This window comes from Symphalangus syndactylus, chromosome 14 (assembly GCF_028878055.3).
Source record: "Symphalangus syndactylus isolate Jambi chromosome 14, NHGRI_mSymSyn1-v2.1_pri, whole genome shotgun sequence".
Lineage (NCBI taxonomy): Eukaryota > Metazoa > Chordata > Mammalia > Primates > Hylobatidae > Symphalangus > Symphalangus syndactylus.
This window is the reverse complement of record NC_072436.2, coordinates 42,044,059-42,060,751: the sequence shown is the minus strand read 5'-3', so window position 1 is coordinate 42,060,751 and position 16,693 is coordinate 42,044,059. Positions and strand designations below refer to the sequence as shown.

Here is a 16,693-nt window from a genome sequence, read left to right as displayed (position 1 = left end):
TGTTCAGGACCTCTGTCACCTCATTCTGTCAGTCTTCTTGCTGAGGACTCTCGGGAGAAAAGTCAGTGTTTACGGTGCCGGAAATGGTACTTTTTCTGAACGCTGCTTTGAGTTTCATATTTTTACACTGCAAGTTACAAAACTGAGGTTGTATCTTTTTTTTTTTTTCTTTTTTGAGATGGAGTCTTGCTCTGTCATCCAGGCTGGAGTGCAGTGGTGTGATCTTGGCTCACTGCAACCTCCGCCTCCCAGGTTCAAGCGACTCTCTTGCCTCAGCCTCCTGAGTAGCTAGGATTCCAGGCATGTGCCACCACACCTGGCTAATTTTTGTATTTTTAGTAGAGACAGAGTTTCACCACATTGGTCAGGCTGGTCTCAAACTCCTGACCACAGGTGATCCACCTGCCTTGGCCTTCCAGAGTGCTGGGATTACAGGTGTGAGCCACTGCTCCCAGCTGAGGCTGGTTTTTGTTTTTGCTTTTGGGGTGTGTGTGTGTGTGTGTGTGTTTCCCACCTGCAGAACGGAGGTGGCCAGGTGCAGTGGCTTATGCCTGTAATCCCAGCACTTTGGGAGGCTGACGCAGGCGGATCACTTGAGGTCAGAAATTCGAGACCAGCCCGGCCAACATAGCAAAACCCTGTCTCTACTAAAAATACAAGAGTAGCGGGGCGTGGTGGCTTGCACGCCAGTAGTCCCAACTACTTGGGAAGCTGAGGCAAGAGAATCGCTTGAACTCTGGAGGCGGAGGTTGCAGTGAGCCGGGATCGCGCCACTGCACTCCAGCCTGGTGACAGAGCCAGACCCTATCTCAATAAAAACCCCCCAAAAACAAAAAACAAATGAACAAACAAACAAAAACAAAACAAAACTGGAGGTGATGATGCCCCCTCCAGGATCCCTTTGTGAAGGGTGAAGATTATACAGGCAGGGTCCATGTCACAGAGGAGACCATTTCCAAGGATGCTGTGTGATTATTAACCACTTTCGCTACTAGGCTGCTAACAAGCTGCATGATCCTGGTCAGCTTCCTAACCTCACCAGTCCTGCTAACCAAGGAGTCTTCGAGTTTTTTTTAGTTTTTGTGTTTTACATTTTCCCAAAGGCCTGTGGCTAGGAAGGGGCTGAAACAGGGCTAAATGTGCAAGTGCTCTGGAGAGTGGGGAGCCACACCCTCTGGCCCACCGCAGGGAATCCACCGCTGAGAGGGAATGTGGTCGAGGACAGGCTTGGAGAACCTTTGGGGCCTCCCAGTAGATCCCAGTGGACAGAGGCAGGGAGGTGCTCTCACACTGGCTGCGTGCCACTACATGACATGCCCTGTTAATCAATTACCTCAGGAGATGGTGCTTGGCTCCCGCCAACCTCAGGGCTGCATGCTGGGACTGAATGAGAACCAGCTAGATGGAAGCCCTAACTTCAGGGGGCTACAGTTGGGGGCGCATGGGGTCAGGCACCATGTACTGCCCTGGTGCTTCCTAAACCACAAGCACTGTGCACCACCTTCATGGTTTCTGCTCTGATACCGAAACTGGTAGTTTCTAATACCTCCCTTGAAATCAACTCACATCTTTTACTATGAAAAGAAAACAAGCAATGTTCTAATACGTTAAGAAAACACTTAAGTATTAAAACAACAACAAACTGTTTATCTATGGGGTAGTCTGCCCCATATCTTACTTGATAAACACCAGAGATACAAATAACCTGTGGGAAACAATGAACTTTTTGAAGGGATGCTCACCACAGTCCCATGAGATTGGTTTTATCTTTCCCATTTTTCAGATGCGAAAATGAAGGTCAAGATTTGAGGTCTTACTTAAGGTCACCTAGCTAGTAGTGGATGGAGCTGGGACTCCAAGCCAAGTCTGTATCCTGGAAGTCTGTGTCCTTTTCACTACGTGTACCTGCTCAATGGATCCTTTATTCCTGAAACCCTATTTCACATAACACACCTGCACCTGGGGTGGGATGACTGATTTGCCCTCTCACAAACTCCCAACACAACCGGAGGCTCAGGTCCAGCGAGTCAGTGATGGCCACCCCTCCACAGAGAGCACATCTGATGATGCCCTGGGGCACAGAGGGCGTCCAGTGCTCAGAGTGGCCTCATGCTAACTGAAGACTTAGTTTTGTTTTGTTTTTTTGTTTTTTTTTGAGACGGAGTCTCACTCTGTCTCCCAGGCTGGAGTGCAGTGGTGCATCTCCGCTCACTGCAAGCTCCGCCTCCCGGGTTCACGCCATTCTCCTGCCTCAGCCTCCCATGTAGCTGGGACCACAGGAGCCTGCCACCACGCCCGGCTAATTTTCTGTATTTTTTTAGTAGAGACGGGATTTCATGGTGTTATCCAGGATGGTCTTGATCTCCTGACCTTGTGATCTGCCTGCCTTGGCCTCCCAAAGTGCTGGGATTACAGGCGTGAGCCACTGTGACCAGCAATACTATATTTTAAAGAATATATATACAGTGGTGTGCTAGTAAAGGTTTGGTTCTCTAGATTGAAAAGGAAAAAAGCCCCAATTACTGATTTCTATGGTGTAAATGCTCCCACCATAGCTGATTTCAAGCTTTCAGTGGTTTAACAGTCAGCTTGCTAAATTCCTGAAAATTGAATATTTGGTACCATCTGGCTCAAGCACACCACTGTATGTGTAGTAAAAGGATTAAAAAAATGCAGGGCAGACAAAATCCCCAAATGGCTGGAGAGCATTCAGCTGTTACTGGCCTTTTTGGACAGAGCGCAGATTTAACAGCTCTGCCATGTGAAGACGGCTGCTGACTTTGCAAGAGGGAGGAGCACACTGCCCTAGGACTCCCAGTCCAGCAAAGTCAGTGCTGGAAGGCCATGACTTTCCAACTTATTTTTTCATCTCTGACCAGCAGACGTTCCTTCACGTAGGAGAAATGAACTCTATTTTGTAGACGGGTTGAAAACATCAATATAAAAGATATTTACTTCTGGTTCCAAATGGCACACACCCAAACATGTTTTCATGACAAAACAATTTCTCTAATTCTATTTGTATTTTTCTTATTTAAAAAATACAAAGCTGGCTGGGTGCAGTGGTTCATGCCTGTAACCCCAGCACTTTGGGAGGCTGAGGCGGGCGGATAACTTGAGGTCAGGAATTTGAGCCCAGCCTGGCCAACAAGGCAAAACCCCATCTCTACTGAAAATACAAAAATTAGCTGGGTGTGGTCACTAATCCCAGCTGTAATCCCAGCTACACGGGAAGTTGAGGCAGAAAAATCGCTTGAACCTGGGAAGTAGAGGTTGCAGTGAGCCGAAATCACGCCACTACACTCCATACTGGGCGACAGAGTGAGACTCTGTCTCAATTAAAAACAAAAACAAAAACAAAACACTATTGGAGATGTGGTAAAGGTAACTGAAGACCAGAAAGGAAAACTCCCAGGTGTCCTGGCTGGAGGAAGGAGGGAAGTGCAGTGTGGTGGTATATTAGTCTGTTTTCACACTGCTATAAAGAACTTCCCTGAGACTGGGTAATTTATAAAGGAAAGAGGTTTAATTGACTTATAGTTCCACATGGCTGGGGATGCTTCAGGAAACTGACAATCATGGCGGAAGGGGAAGCAGGCACCTTCTTCACAAGGCGGCAGGAGAGAGCATGTGAAGGAGGAACTGTCAAACACGTATAAAACCATCAGATCTTGTCAGAACTCCCTCAGTATCAGGAGAACGGCATGGGGGAACTGCCCCCATGATCCAATCACCTTTCTCCCTCAACACGTGGGGATTACAGGTCCCTCCCCCAACACATGGGGATTACAATTTGAGAAGAGATTTGGGTGGGGACACAGAGCCAAACCATATCAGGTAGATTGTGACGTTGACACCTAAGCCCTGGCCAGGAACACGTTATATCATTTTGAGGAAAGGTTCAGAGAAAGAGACACCTTGTTGTCCATCACATGGGCTTTGAAAAGCTGTTTCTTTGGATGGGTTGAATAAACCTCTTGCTGATCTGCTTGTGTTTTCTAAGAGGTGTTCCTTGAAAGATGTAAGAATAAAAAGTGAGTTTACTCCAGAGAGCATCCAGTTGACTTGGTCCCCTTTGAGGCTACTTCAGAAAGAAGAATGACTAGCTTCAGACCTTCCTCCAGTGTCTCCATGACCACAGAGGAAGGGATGTGTAAGACGGACAACTGGATGACTTGTAAAAGTTAATAGAAGTGAAGCAGAGACAGAGAGAAGTAAAATGCATTCATGAGGTATTCAGTTTGGGGACTGCCTTAGTTCAAGCTGCGATAACAACGTACCACAGATTTGGTGGCTCATGAACAACATATATTTCTCACATTTCTAGAGGCTAGAAGTCTGAGATCAAGGTGCCAGCGTGGTCTAGTTCTGGTGACAGTCCTCTTCTGGGTTGCAGACAGCTGACTTCGTGTGTCCTCACATAGTGGAAAAGTTGAGGGATCTCTCTGGGGTCTCTCTCTTTTTCTTTTTTGAGACAGAGTCTCACTCTGTTGCCAGGCTGGAGTGCAGTGGTGCGATCTCAGCTCACTACAACCTCCGCCTCGTGGATTCCAGTGATTCTCCTGCCTCAGCCTCCTGAGTAGCTGAGACTACAGGCACGTGCCACCATGCCTGGCTAATTTTTGTATTTTTAGTAGAGACAGGGGTTTCACCATGTATGTCAGGCTGGTCTTGAACTCCTGACCTTGTGATCTGCCTGCCTTGGCCTCCCAAAGTGCTGGGATTACAGGCGTGAGCCACCATGCCTGGCCAGGGGCCTTTTTTGTTGTTGTTTGTTTGAGACAGAGTTTCACTCTTGTTGCCCAGGCTGGAGTGCAATGGTGCAATCTTGGCTCACCACAACCTCTGCCTCCCAGGTTCAAGTGATTCTCCTGCCTCACCCTCCCAAGTAGCTGCGATTACAGGCACGCACCACCACGCCTGGCTAATTTTGTATTTTTAGCAGAGACAGGGTTTCTCCACGTTGGTCAGGCTGCTCTCCAACTCCCGACCTCAGGTGATCTGTCCACCTTGGGCTCCCAAATTGCTGGGATTACAGGTATGAGCCACCTTGCCCGGCCAAGAGGCCTCTTTTATAAGGGCACTAATCCTTGTCACTTTATTACCTCCCTAAATGCCCCACCTTCTAATATCTTCACCTGGGGTTTAGGATTTCAACATATGAGTTTTTGGGGACACATTCACTTTATTTGCGGCAACCAAAGGAGAAATTAAAAATAAGTGTAAAATTTTAAATTTTTTGTGTCGGGGGTTGGTCCAATAGTAGGAGAATTAGTTGGAGTAAATATTGGAAGATGACCCAATATTTGAAACATCCTCCAATGGATTCCATGTGTCCAATTCAAATTGCTCAATTTTTAATATTTTTTTTTTTTGAGATGGTGTCTTGCTCTGTTGCCCAGGCTGGAGTGCAGTGGCGTGATCTCAGCTAACCGCATCTCTGCCTCCCAGGTTCAAGCAATTCTCCTGCCTTAGCCTCCTGAGTAGCTGGGACTATAGGTGTTCACCACCATGCCCAGCTAATTCTTGTATTTTTAGTAGAGACAGGGTTTCACCACATTGGCCAGGCTGATCTCGAACTCCTGACCTTGCGATCCGCCCCGTTTGGCCTCCCAAAGTGCTGGGATTATAGTTGTGAGCCACTGCGCACAGCCACCAGGCTGATCTTGAACTCCTGACCTCAGGTGATCCCCCAGCCTCGGCCTCCCAAAGTGCTGGGATTACAGGCAGGAGCCACCACGTCTGGCCTGTTTCATTTCTTAAGCTGGAAGGTTTGATACTTAAGTATTTTTCTTCTTTCTCTTTTTCTTTTTCTTTTTTTTTGGCGGGGAGGGCAGGGTCTCACTCTGTCACCCAGACTGGAGGGCAATGGCACCATCATGACTCACCACAGCCTCCACCTGCCAGGGCTCAGGTGATCCTCCCACCTTGGCTTCCCAAGTAGCTGGGACTACAGGCTGACACTATCATGCCCAGCTAATTTTATTTATGTATTTATTTTTTGTAGAGACAGGGTTTTGCCATGTTGCCCAGGCTGGTCTCAAACTCCTGGGCTCAAGAGGTTCACCTGCCTCAGCCTCCCAAAGCGTTGGGATTAAAGGCGTGAACCAGCATGCCTGGCCATAAGTGTACATATTATTGTTTATTCTCTTTTGAATGCTGTGAGTAAAGTATTCATTAATTGCAGACCTAGATCCTGGACAGACCTAGGCCGCCTTCTCACAACACTGTTTCCTTGAAAATGTATCAAGTTCAGTGTGGAATAATGTATGTTGGGAACTGGTCACCTGCTTTGTTTACTGTGAAGCCCTTGGTCTGTGGCACTGTTCCTGCCATGGGAATGCGCACAAGCCTGGAGTCTCCATCACAAGGAGAATATAAAAGACTCATGGGAAACCAAGGCAGGGACTTCCGTCTGTCAACACAAACCACATACATCTTCATCTTTTTTTTTTTTTTGAGACAGAGTCTTGCTCTGTCCCCCGGGCTGGAGTGCAATGGCGTGGTCTCGGCTTACTGCAACCTCTGCCTCCCGGGTTCAAGTGACTCCTGCTTCAGCCTCTCGAGTAGCTGGGACTATAGGCACGTGCCACTGCACCTCGCTAATTTTTATGTTTTTAATAGAGAACTGGGTTTCGTCATGTTGGCCAGGCCGGTCTCGAACTCCTGGCCTCGTGATCCGCCTGACTTGGTTTATGTGGGTTTATGCAGGCAATCTTGGAAACAATGGCAACAAGACTGAATTGGAACAGACTTTTGGCTACTATGGACCACTCTGAAGTGTGTGGGTTGCTAGAAACCCTCCTGGCTTTGCTTTTGTTGAATATGAAGATCCCTGAGATGCAGCTGATGTGGTCTGAGAACTAGATGGAAGAACACTACGTGGCCGCTGTGTAAGAGTGGAACTGTCGAACGGTGAAAAAAGAAGTAGAAATCGTGGCCCACCTCCCTCTTGGGGTCATCGTCCTTAAGATGATTATTGTAGGAGGAGTCCTCCACGTCGTCGCAGATCTCCAAGAAGGAGAAACTTCTCTTGCAGCCGGAGCAGTTCACTTTCTAGAGTTAGGAGAAGAGAGAGATCGCTGTCTTGGGAGTGAAATCACAAGCCATGTGATCCTTCTCTAGGTTTCGTAGCCCATCTAGGTCAAATGAAAAAAAAAAAAGCTGACTCCATCAGCTACTATAAGGATTATTCACAATCAAATGGAATTTTACCATGGAATGCAAAGATGTTTCAACAGAAGAAAATCAATCAATGTAGTACATCACATTATTTGAACAGAAGAAAAAAATCACATTATCATCTCAATTGACATGGAAAAAGCATTTGAGGAAATAACACCCTTTCATAATAAATACTCTCAGCAAATTAGTAACAGAGGGAAAATTTCTCAACATGATAGAGTGTGTTTCTGGAAAACTTACAGCTAACATTATATTCAATGGTAAAAAACTGAATGAGTTCCCCTTAAGACAAGGGACGAGAAAAAGATTCCCACTGCTATTTGACACTGAATTGAAAGTTCTAGCCAGACAAGAAAAGGCATGGTGGCTCGTGCCTGTAATCCCAGCACTTTATGAGGCCAAGGTGGGCGGATCCTTTGAACTCAGGAGTTTGAGACCAGCCTGAGCAACATAGTGACACCTTGTCTCTACAAAAAATACACACAAAAAAACAAAAAATAAAAAACAAAACTGAGCATGGTGGCACAAACCTGTAGTCCCAGTTACCCAGGAGGCTGAGGTGGGAGGATTGCTTGAACCCGAGAGACTGAGGTTGCAGTGAGCCAAGATTTCACCACCACACTCCAGCCTGGACAACAGAGCCAGATCCTGATTAAAAAAAAAAAAAAAAAAAAAAAAAAGTCGGCTGGGCGCAGTGTCTCATGCCTGTAATCCCAGCACTTTGGGAGGCCGACGCAGGCCACAGGCGGATCACCTGAGGTCAGGAGTTCAAGACTAGCCTAGCCAATATGGCAAAACCCTGTCAGTACAAAAAATGCAAAAATTAGTCTGGCATGATGTCGAGTGCCTGTAATCCCAGCTACTCGGGAGGCTGAGGCGGGAGAATTGCTTGAATCTGAGAGGTGGAGGTCCCAGTAAGCTGAGATCATGCCATTGCACTCCAGCCAGGGTGACAGAGAAAGACTCCATCTCCAAAAAAAAAAAAAAAAAGTCATCCAAATCTAAAGGAATAGGTGAAACTATTTCTATTTATAGATGACATAATCCTTTGTATACAAAACCCCAGAGAATCCACAAGAAAGCTCAGAGCTAATAAATGAATTCAGCAAAGTTGCAGTGTACAAAATCAACACACAAAAACAAATTGTTTTCTATATACCAGAAGGAAATTAAGAAAGAAATTCCATTTACAATAGCATCTAAAAAATTACTTAGAAATAAATCTAACTGAAGAGGTGAAAGATTGATACACTGAAAACTATAAAAGATAAAAACTACAAAAAAATTAAAAAGATCAAAGTAATTGAAAATACATTCTGTGTTCGTGGATAGGAAGACTTACCATTGTTAAGATGTCAAAACTACTGAAAGTGATCAGCAAATTCAATAAAATATCTTCTAAAATTCCACAGCCTATTTTTTTCCCACAAATAGGGAAGCTGATCCTCAAATTTACATAGAATTGAAAGTGACCCTGAATCTCCAAAACAATCTTTATAAGGAAGAATAGAGTTGGAAGACTCATACTTTCTGATTTCAAAACTTACTACAAAGCTACAGTAATTAAAACAGAATAGCATTGGCATAAGGACAGACATATCCAATGAAATAGTACAGAGACTCAGAAAAAGTCTCATATATATGGTCAATGGATTCTTTCTTTTTTATTTTTAATTGACACATAATAATTGCACACATAATAATTGCACAATAATTATGGGGTACAGTGTGATATTTTGATACATGTATACAAAGTTTGATGCTCAAATCAGGGTAATTATCATATCCATCACCTCAAACATTTATAATTTCTTTGTGGTAGGAACATTAAAAATCTTCTGTTCTAGCTATTAAAAATATACAATAAATTATTGTTAACTATAGTCACACTACAATGTTATAGAGCATTAGAACATTTTCCTCTTATCCAGCTATAATTTTTTGTCCATTAACTAACCTCCCACTATTCTTCCCACCTCCCTGCCTTTCCTAGCCTTTAATAACCACTATTGTACTCTTTACTTCTATGAGCTCAACTTTTTAATCTTCCACATATAAGTGAGAACATGTGGTATTTATCTTTCTGTGCCTGGCTTATTTCAGTTAACATGAAATCCTCTAGGTTCATTCATGTTGTAAATGAGAGAATTTTATTTTTTATGGCTGAATAGTATTCTATTGTGGTTATAGACCACATTTTATTTATCCATTAATTTGTTGGTGAGCAGGTTGATATCATATCTTGGCCATTATGCATAGTGTGGCAATAAACACAGTAATGCAGATCTCTCTCTCTCTTTTTCTTTTTTAGTAGCCATGTGTTAGCCACTTTAACAGAAAATGTGATCAAAACTTGATTACAAGAGTTCAAAAAGAGAAAAACCAGTGAGTTTCAATTTTATTACGTTTTTAAATCTGGGACTAGTTTAAAAAAATTTTTTTTTAACTTAAGTGCTAACTTCAGCCCAGGGTTTTTTTACAATCAAACTAAAAATTACTTACTACATGGGAAAATTAATGCAACAAATAAGTAAAATTTGTAAACTCAAGCCACAAACTTATAGTTAATAATCAAGGTAAGAGACATTGCCAAAGAGCAACTGATGCCTCAGTGAAGTTTGAAAGAAACTCTGCCTTCTGTGAAGGCAGAGAAGAAATATGCAAGCAATTCTGCTTCAAAGAAATTTGCATAGAAATGGAAAATGCTAGAACCTTTAACACAAGTGAAATTGCAAAGCCTCAACATGTTCAGCTCAATCCACAGAGCACCAAATGTTAAATTGGAGCCAAGGTAGGATTAAACATTGAATTTCCAGCTATGCAACTCGCAGAGCACAATTTCAGGTGTGGAAACCATCCATAGGCAAGTTCTTTTAAAAACATGAATTTCATACACCGTAAATTCTAAAACACACCCTTCTGCATTATTGTTCAAATTTCAGAAGGGCACCACAAGGCATCAGGGTCTTTCAAAGTCACTCACGGCAACAATTGCATCTTTTTTCCCAGCCTTGGTAGCCCCCTTCCGCGGTTCTCTAGCCTCTGCACGAACTGCAGCACACCACTGTTTGTAGAATGACTTCTGACATTAAATCCAGTCATGGCCTAAGTCGCATGAGGCAGCTATTTCCCAGGCACCTCCCATCTCTTTGGCATGGGAGGCTTCTCAGCCACTTACTTCTTCAGGCCCCACACAGGAGGCCACATCTGGAAGCACTATTCCTCCAGCTCCCTCTGCTGGAGACCAAAGTGACAGATTGTTGCAAAGACTTGTAGAAACAGATTACTTACACATTCATTTTCGTACACATTTAGTTAATTTAGAACCTGGGACTTTTACAATTGATTCCCCAAACCCCTTTATGGAGAGTGACGGACTGTGCAGCAACGCTGAAGGAGCACAGTTTCTCTCTCTACGAGGAAGAGGATTAGTAGACATAATTGTGTGCATCAAGAGAAATTTGTATTAAAAAAATCAAAGTAAGATGAATGGCCCAAAAACCTGCATTTTATTGACACTGTCATTTTCCCAGAAAATCTTAGAAAGATGTCACATTTTCTTTTAATGAATGAGAGGAGCCCACTTGTATCCCTGAATCATTCTTTGGGAAAAACCACAGAAATGATTGACAGTTAAATTTTTAAAAATAAAATGGTCACTCCCTTCAGCCCACACCTACACACCCTCATCTGCCTGCCCAATGGCTATCAGTTCCGTCAAGTCACCCTCTCCTTCTACTCTAGTATTACCACAAGAATTGACATTTTCAAGCCGAAAAAAAAAAGAAGTCATGTCACAAATAAGTGAGTGGAGGCCCAAAGGAAGCCCTTTGACTATGATTTCCAGTTTTCTCTTCAATCAATACTGCAGAGATACAAGGATAAACCACCATTTTGGTTCCCAAGTTTTATTCAAGAACTCACACAAAATATTCCAGATAAATGAAATTTAATCCTCGTCTTCCTCTTCTTCTTCGTCCTGGTTAATTTGGAAGGAACGTAATTTGTAACTCTCTTTGCTGTTAGCAACTATGCACAACCAATCACGAAGATTATTCTTCTTCAAATATTTTTTGGTGAGATATTTCAAATACCTTTTGGAAAAAGGCACCTTGGATGTTACGGTGATCTTGCTCTTGCTCCTTTCGACGGTCACCACCCCTCCACCAAGGTTCCCAGCTTTTCCGTTCACTTTGATCCTTTCTTGCAAAAACTGCTCAAAATTGGCAGCATCCACGATTCCATCTTCTACGGGGTGGGTGCAACCAAGAGTGAACTTCAGAACCTGCTTTTTTTGCCCCCTTCACCACAAGCTTTCTCACGGGCACCATGGCAGCAGCGGAGGCAGAAAGCCAGATATCTCTCTAACATACTGATTTTCTTTCCTTTGGATGTATGTCCAGTGGTGGGATTGCTGGATCATATGGTAGTTTAATTTTTAGTTTTTTGAGGAACCTCCATACTGTTTTCCACAATGGCTGTACTAATTTACATATCCACTAACAGTGTAAAAGAATTCCCTTTAATCTGCATCCTCTCCAGTATTTGTTATTTTTTTTGTCTTTTTGGTAACAGCTATTTTAACTGGGGTGAAATGAAGTCTCATTGCAGTTTAGATTTGCATTTCCCTGATGGTTAGTGATATTAAGCATTTTTTCTTATACTTGTTGGCCATTTGTAGATCTTTTGAGAAATGTCTACTTAGATCATTTGCCCATTTAAAAACATTGGGTTATTTGTTGTTGCGTTTTATTTGCTGTTATTTGAGTTCTTGGTTTATTCTGGATATTAATCCCTTGTCAAATGAGTAGTTTGTAAATAGTTTCTCCCATTCTGCAAGTTGACTCTTTACTCTTTGATTGTTTGCTTTTCTGTGCAGAGGCTTTTTAGTTTGATATAATCCCATTTGTCTATTTTTGTTTTGTTGCCTGTGCTTTTGTGGTCTCATCTATAAAATCTTTGCCCAGCTCAATGACCTAAGCATTTTCCTTATGTTTTCTTCCAGTAGTTTTGTAGTTTTGGGTCTTGCATTTAAGTCTGTAATCCATTTTGAGTTTATTTTTGTATATGGTGAGAGATAGGGGTCTAGTTTTATTCTTCTGCATATGGACATGCAGTTTTCTCAGTACCACTTATTTATTGTTTATTTATTTATTTTGAGACAGAGTTTCACTCCTGTTGCCCAGGCTGGAGTGCAAAGGCACAATCTCAGCTCACCACAACCTCTGCCTCCCGGGTTCAAGCGATTCTCCTGCCTCAGCCTCCCGAGTAGCTGGGACTACAGGCATGAACCACCATGCCCAGCTAATTTTGTATTTTTAATAGAGACAGGATCTCTCCATGTTTGTCAGGCTGGTCTCAAACTCCCGACCTCAGGTGATCCACCTGCCTCGGCCTCCCAAAGTGCTGGGATTCAGGCGTGAGCCACCATGCCCGGCCTTCTCAGTACCATTTATTAAAGAGGCTGTCCTTTTGCCAATGTGTATTCTTTTGTCAATGTATATTCTTTGTTGAAAATCAGTTGGCTGTAGATACTTGTATTTATTTCTGGTTTCTCTATTCTGTTTCAGTAGTCTATATATCTGCTTTTATGTCAGTACTATGCTTTTCTGGTTACTATTTTATAGTATATTTTGAGGTCAGGTAGTGTGATGCCTCCAGCTTTGTTCTTTTTCTCAGGTTTGCTTTGGCTAGTCAGAGTCTTTTGTGGTTCCATATGAATTTTAGGATTTTTAAAAATTTTTTTGCAAAGAATATAATTGATATTTTGATAGGGATTGCACTTAATCTGTAGATTACTTGGAATAATGTGGTCATTTTAACAATATTAATTCTCCCAACCCATGAACACGGAGTGTCTTTCCACTTTTAGGTCCTCTTTAATTTTTTTCATCAGTCTTTTATTGTTTTCAGTGTAGATGTCTTTCACCTCCTTGGTTAAATTTATTCCTAGGCATTTTTTGGTAGTCTTTTAAAATACGATTGCTTTCTTGATGTTTTATTCAGAAAGTTTGTTATTGGTGTATAGAAATGCTACTGATTTTTGTATGTTGATTTTATATTCTCAACTTTACTGAATCTATTTATCAGTTCTAAGACTTTTTGGTAGTCTTAGACCTTGGCAAATAAACTTTTTTATTTTTTTATTCTTGAGACGGAGTCTTGCTCTGTTGCCCAGGCTGGAGTACAGTGGCGGGATCTCGGATCACTGCAAGCTCCGCCTCCTGGGTTCACACCACTCTCCTGCCTCAGCCTCCCGAGTAGCTGGGACTACAGACACTCACCACCACGCCCGGCTAATTTTTTGTATTTTTTAGTAGAGACGGGGCTTCACCGTGTTAGCCAGGATGGTCTCGATCTCCTGACCTCATGATCCACCCGCCTCGACCTCCTAAAGTGCTGGGATTACAGGCTTGAGCCACCACAACTGGCCAGCAAAATAAACTTCTAAATTGATTGAGACCTGTCTCAGACACTTTTCTGGTGTATGCTTGCTTTGTGAAATGAATTTAGAATTCCCTCCCTTTCAATTTTTGGAGGAGTTTGAGAAGAATCAGAGTGAGTTCTTTAAAAGTTTGGTGGAATTCAGCAGTGAAAGTTTTTCTTCATATGCATGGGGAAAATTCTCTCCCCAAACCATGTTTTCCTCTACTCTCCTATCTCAACAATCATCTACACAGAAGAAAACTTCTATGACTAGATGTATGGGGATCTTTCCCCGCAACCAAGCAGCAGACACCAGCTGAATGTTCTTCAATTCTGTTCTAACACTATTTACATGGAGATAGTGCCAGATCCCACAGGTTAAGGACTCAGTCCCCAGGCCTCTTCTCTCCTTCCCCTCAACCACCGGTCCCAAGTCCAGGTCTTTGGAACTTCCGACTGATTGCCTTCAAGTTGAAGTTCCCACAACACCCTCTTTGGATTTAATTAATTTGTTAGAGTGGCTCCCAGAACTCAGGGAAACACTTACATTTACTGGTATACTATGAAGTATATTTTAAAGGATACAGATAAACAACCAGATGAAGAGATATATAGGATGAGGTCTGCAAGGGTCCCAAACGCAGGAGCTTCTGATCCTGTGGAGTTGGAGTGCGCCACCCTCCCAGCATGTGAGCGAGTTTTTCTTCACCTTCCTGTCGGCCTCCATGTGTTCAGCTATCAGGAAGCTCACTGAACCCTGTCTTCTTGGATTTTTATGGAAGTTTCATGGCAGCAGCATTCCTCCCACAGAGGTATAGGGTGAGACCCTCTCAAGACTCACAATCAGAAAGGCAGGGGAACATTAAAGTGAAAGGAGGGCAGGAGAATGTCAGAGGCCTGTCCCTGAGACTTAATGCTCCCAACATTATAACAAAAGTCTGTATCAAGGGCTATGGGAATTATGATCCAGAAACTGTGGATGAAAACCAAACAGGGACAATTTGACTTCCTCTTTTCCAACTTGGATGCATTGATTTCTTTCCCTTGTCTAAGTGCTCTGGCTAAGACTTACGGTGCTATCTGAGTAAGAGTGTAAAAGTGGGCATCCTTGTCTTGCTCCAGTTCTTAGAGGAGAGGTTTTTAGCATTTTCCTGTTCTATATGACATTGGCTGTGGGTATGCCATCTATGGCTTTTATTATGTTGAAGTATGTTCCTTCTATACCTAATTTGTTGAGGGGTTTTATCATGAAGGGATATTGAATTTTATCACATGCTTTTTCCGTATATGAATATTAAGTTTATTTATTTATTTATTTTTGCATCAGGGTCTGGCTCTGTCATCCAGGCTGGAGTGCAGTGGTGTCATCTCAGCTCACTGCAACCTCTGCCTCCGGGCTTAAGCGATCCTCCCACCTTAGCCTCCCTAATAGCTGGGACCACAGGCACTCGCCACCACACCTAGCCAATTATTGTATTTTTTGTAGAAACGGTTTTTACCACATTGCCCAGGCTGGTCTCCAACTCTTGAGCTCAAGCAATCCACCGGCCTTGGCCTCCCAAAGTGCTGGGATTACAGGCATGAGCCACCGCGCCCAGCTGAGTTATCTTTTTTGCTATGGTTTCTATTGATGTGATGTGTCACATTTATTGAGTGGTGTGTCTTGAACTATTTTTGCATCCTTGGAGTAAATCCCTCTAGGCCATAGCATATAATCTTTTTGATGTTCTGTTGGATTTGATATGCTAGTATTTTGTTGAAGGTTTTTCTATCTATGTTTATCAGGGATATTGGCCTGTACTTTTCTTTTTTGCTGTGTCTTTTTCTGGTTTTGGTGTCAGGGTAATGCTGGTGTGAAAAGAAAATAAAATCTTGAGACCTCAAACTCACTATGCCAAAGGGAAAAGTGAAGCTTGGAAACTGAGTCAAGCAAAAAACTGCCTTTCTTCTTGTTCTTAAAGCAACAGCTGCAAGATAGATGGGCATGCATCTCCTCAGGTGGCCTCCCTCACCCTGATAATGTAAATTAACAGCTTATCTTTATGAGTATAGGATAAGGCAAGGTTAGAAATCATCCCCCTACCTACTCTGAGATAAATGCATAATTGGCCTCTTTCTCTACGTTTACTTTATCTTACGTAAAATGAAGATTTACTGAGCACAAGACAAATACATAATTGATTGTCCCTTTACTCCCTCCTTTTATGTGCAACATGTGGATTCAGTGAGTGCTAATCAAAGCCTCATAAGAATATGACCACTTACTTCACTGCATATCCTCCCTCTTCTTTTTCTTTCATCTTTCTCCTCCTGCCCACATTTTCCACTTTAAATATTGAAGCCCTCAAAACCCACTTTGGAAAAATCTAGGCCCCAAATTCTACTGTGACTTGTGTCTCTTTTTCCCGGGTATATCCTCGAACTTGGCAAAATAAACTTCTAAATTGACTGAGGCCTGTCTCAGACACTTTTTTGGTTTACACTGGCTTTGTGAAATGAATTTGGAATTCCATTTCTTTCCATTTTTTGGAAGAGTTTAAGAAGAATTGGAGTGAGTTCTTCAAAAGTTTGGTAGAACTCAGCAGTGAAACTATCTGGTCCTGAGTTTTTCTTTTTGGGAGACTTTTATTTATTACTGATTTAATCTCATTGCCCGTTATTGGTCTGGTCATGCTTTTTATTTCTTTCTGGTTTAATTCTGGTGGGTTATATGTGTCTAGAAATATATCCATTTCTTTTAGGTTTTTCAATTTCTTGGCATATAGTTCTTTGTAATCTCTAATGATTCATTGTATTTCTTTCTTTCTTTTTTTTTTTTTTAGGTGGAGTTTTGCTCTTGTTGCCCAGGCTAGAGTGCAATGGCGTGATCTCGGCTCACCACAACCCCGCCCCCACCAGGTTCAAGCTATTCTCCTGCCTCAGCCTCCCAAGTAGCTGGGATTACAGGCGTGTGCCACCATGCCCAACTAATTTTGTATTTTTAGTAGAGATGGGATTTCTCCATGTTGGTCAGGCTGGTCTCAAACTCCCAACCTCAGGTGATCTGCCCACCTCGGCCTCCCAAAGTGCTGGGATTACAGAT

At 42.8% G+C, this 16,693-nt stretch overlaps 2 pseudogenes; one reads left to right on the top strand and one right to left on the bottom strand.

Moving 5' to 3' along the window:
* Positions 1-6,695: 6,695 nt before the first annotated feature.
* On the top strand, positions 6,696-7,168 carry LOC129462951 (serine/arginine-rich splicing factor 3-like; annotated as a pseudogene).
* Positions 7,169-11,027: 3,859 nt separating this feature from the next.
* Positions 11,028-11,516, bottom strand: LOC129462128 (large ribosomal subunit protein eL22-like; annotated as a pseudogene).
* Between the last annotated feature and the right edge of the window lie 5,177 nt (positions 11,517-16,693).